This window comes from Propithecus coquereli, unplaced genomic scaffold (assembly GCF_000956105.1).
Source record: "Propithecus coquereli isolate 6110/MARCELLA unplaced genomic scaffold, Pcoq_1.0 Scaffold275, whole genome shotgun sequence".
Taxonomy (NCBI): Eukaryota; Metazoa; Chordata; class Mammalia; order Primates; family Indriidae; genus Propithecus; species Propithecus coquereli.
In genome coordinates, this window is record NW_012148341.1 from 393,697 (window position 1) to 397,797 (window position 4,101).

The following is a 4,101-nucleotide window of genomic DNA, read 5'->3' on the forward strand; positions in this document are numbered from 1 at the left end:
CAAACTCCTTTTCATCTATGTGAAAGAACAAAGAATTCCTTCATTCTGTAAACATTTCAAACATTTCCCTGAAAATGATATGATATTGATTTCCTGCAAATGTTATGATTTCCGTGCAGGATTTCTTAACCTCAGCACTATCAATATTTTGGTTGAGTAACTCTTTATTGCGGGGCCTGTTCTGTACATTGTAGTAAGTTTCACAGCATTCCTGGTCTCTAGCAGCATCGTTGGCCTGTACCCACTGGATGGCAGCAACAACTTCCACTCCCCAGTTGTGACAATCGAAAATGTCTCCAGACAATTGCCAAATTTCCTCCAGAAGGCAAAATGCCTTATGTTGAGAAACATTTTGTATATATCACACACACACACACACACACCACACACACACACACACACACACACACACACACTAGTGCATTCTGGGTCAGCAGCAAAGCAATCACCTGAATGCTTCAGGTGTATCAGAATATGAATTTCAACAAGATCTCCAAGAAATTTGTATGCATATTAAAGTGTCATAAACACCGATCTATAATATGCCAATAGACCTTTTACTGTTCTTCTTCCATCCAATTTCCAACTTCTCTAGCCTATTTGACCGACTGCTATCAGACTAATCCACAAGTAACTCCTCAGTGCCTTCAGAATAAAACCCAGTTTTTGAGGCTTGTCATGATCAAAATTCTGAAGAAGTTTTTAATACAATTCCATAAATAACTCATTAAAAAACTCTCATCCTATCAAACTCTATTTGTGCCTCGTATGTTCAAGTAGCCTATTGAAATGATATCTATTAATACAATTGAAGGTAATGCAACAAAAGTGCTACCTCTTCCACAAAACCTTCCATTTTATTTATACTTAAACTCCCTCCACTCACATGATTATTTTGTGCATGTGTGTACTAGAAGATAAAACAGAGTATTTAAGTTAATACCTAGAGTTAAAATGTGATTTTGTCACTGGATATGATCTTTGGCAAGGTAATCAGCTCCCTAAGCCTCAGTTGCCACAGTGGTAAATTGGATTTACTGTAAGTACTTTCATCATGAATTATTTTGACAATCAAATGAGATAATGCATCTAAGGATTGGCATATAGAAAGAACAGACAAAGAACAATCACTGTCACTATAAATGGTAATAATAAAAATAACATAATAATCCATACACTTTCTTAAAAATTAATACAGACATATGTAAAGTAAAAAGTAATGCATTTTATATTGCCCCATTTCATTCAACAGCAGAAACCACTATGAAATATTAATATAAACCACCACTTACATATTAATTTAGAAATGTCTAATTCATTTTAATATCATCATGTATTATTTATACTGGCACTTCCAGCAAACAGAATAAGCAATTAATAAATACTTGGTGTTGAATGAATTTAAATACATGCTTTAATTTTACTACTATAAAATTAGAGCGTGGAAATATGAATTTATGTCTGATTGCTTTCTGTATCCTTATTGTAACAAAAATAGTGCCTGGACATAGTAGAGCTCAATAAATACCTGTTGACTATATGTGTGATTGACTAATTGGTTAACTGTGGAGAGATATTTAAATTAATGAGTGCTCAAAACCCAAAGGGAAATTCCATCTTGGAAAAATCAATGCATTTATGTTTATTTCTCACTCTTTACTCCTTCCAATGATAAGGAAGACGTTTTCCTACAACTAGGTAGTTTATGTTACAAACTTGACAAAATATTTTTCTTTAGCCATCTGTTTTCCCATTTACCACAAATGGGAACTTAATATTCCAGTATAAACAGTCATCTTGAAGAGAACTATTTGCATCCCCAAATGTTCTTCTCCTGTTACAGATCCCAAGTAAATCACCTTCCTCTCAAAGATGCACATGTTATAGATAATATGTCAGAATTATTTTCATCACGAAGAATCACTTGCTATTTGCCAATTGATAGGATACTATTTAACTTTTCCCAGTTGGAAATGTCAGTCAGCACTTGCTCTAGCATTATGTGAGAATGCATAATGACTTTCTATTAAAGACAGATAATTTTGAGGTCTGCTTCAAAGTACATTATTATTTTCATCTTTTAAAAGCTAACTACATTGTTGTTTTCAAGAATCATTGATGGAACCCGTTTTTTAGATGCAAAAAAAAATGCCTATAATTATTCTACTTATCTCAGAAAATAAGCTATTTCCTTTAGTTGTGTTTAGTACCTGAATTCAAAGCATTATATTCTTTCCAGGCATTAAATAAATTATATTCACAGAGCTAAAGAGTTTCAGTCTCATCAGAACAGACAGATGGTTCCAAAGGGAAATATGTACCAGCTCCTTGGTTTCATCTCTAAAGCGATGGCCATTTTCTCTTTAGGAGTAACACGCAGGACCAGTTGTGTAAGAAAAAGATGAAACGGAAGAGTTTTCTTCCTCTTTTCCCCACGTCAGCTCCAAACCAAACTCTGCCAATCACAACCATTTTTGTTTTTAACTTTCTTTAAACCTGGTATATCTGCCTATTTCTGCTGCTCAGTTTCTCTGCTTTGAAACCCTTTCTTCCTTTGCCTTCCAGTTCAGCACTTGCTCCTGGGTTCTGCTTACATCGCTGGCTGTTATTGCTCTTTCTCTTTACTCCATTGGCTTTACTCCAAGCATCACCCTGGAGCTGAGTCCTTAGACGATGACTCTTTTCTGCCAGTGGACAAATGTACACACTGATGACTCTTCAGTATATTTCTTGAGCTCAGGTTTCTATCCTGAACTTCAGATATGTAAATTTCCTACTCTACATTCCTACCTGAGTTTCTGACAGGTGTCTCAAAATGACCGTGGCAAGATTGAGCTCCTGATCTTCCTCCCTAAACCCTCGCCTTTCACGATCTTATCAATCTCAATTATTGGCAAGTCCATACTTTTCTGTGCTAAGATCCAAATTCTAGGAAGCATTTTTGACTCTTTCTTTCATATTTCAAATCCAATCCATCATTTAATCTGTGGCTTCTGTCTTCAAAATATATCTCACCACCTCTACTTTGTCATGTTTTCAATAGTACTACGGCTATTAGCCTGGACCAAACCTTTATTTTTCTTGCTAATACTATTAGTACAATAGCCTTCTTACTGGTCTCATTTCTCTGCCACCTTTGGCTGCCATCTGTTATCAAAGGGGCAGCTAGTGTAATTCTGTTTAAAGAGAAGAGATCATGCCAGACCTTGTCACATCTCTGTTCAAATGCAACAGTGACTTCCCATCTCACAATAAGGAAATGCCTGGGATGATCTTTCCCCAGATAGCCACATGGCTGGGTCCCTCTCTCCTCCAGGCCTCTCAGGGAAACTTTGCCTAACAATGCAATTGAATATTACAAGCCTCTGGACTTATTTACCTCCATAGCACTTATTGCTACCTTATCGATTATATCAGTGGTTCTCAAAATGAAAGGGCCACACTAGCAGCAACCTCCTTACCTGTTAACTCCTTAGAAATGAAAATCCTCAGTATTCATTCCATGCCCACTGAATCAAAAATGAAAGGAATGAGGGTCAGTCATCTGTGATTTAATGAGCCTTTCAGGTGACTTTGATGCATGCTAAAGTTTAAGAACTACTGTTCTATGTCTTTTATTAATTTATTTTATTATATATTTAGTTATAGTATATTTCATCATATATCATATTAACATATGATTTACATTATTCATATTTATGCATAGTGTATATTTTTATTATGTCTCCTTCCTCAAAAGTGAAAATATCATAAAAGAGGGATTTTTAAAATTATTTTGTTTACTGCTTTTCCCAAAGCATCTGGGACAGTGACTGGCCCGTTGTACGTTCTCTACAAATCTTGTTAAATGAATAAGTGAATGTAAAACTTTACACATCCCTGTCCTTGCTTCTGTTATTTTTTTCTGTCTAAAATACCCTTGCCTGATTAGTTGTTTTCCCACACTCAACGCATGTAACATCTATATTCTCCTTCACATCCCACTACTTTCCTTCTGCAGCTCTGTCTTTAATAGGAACTTTGCTATTTGCCAATGGAAGATTTTATGTCGTTATGTATAATATCAATAACACAACACATACATTTAATTTATCTGTTTGT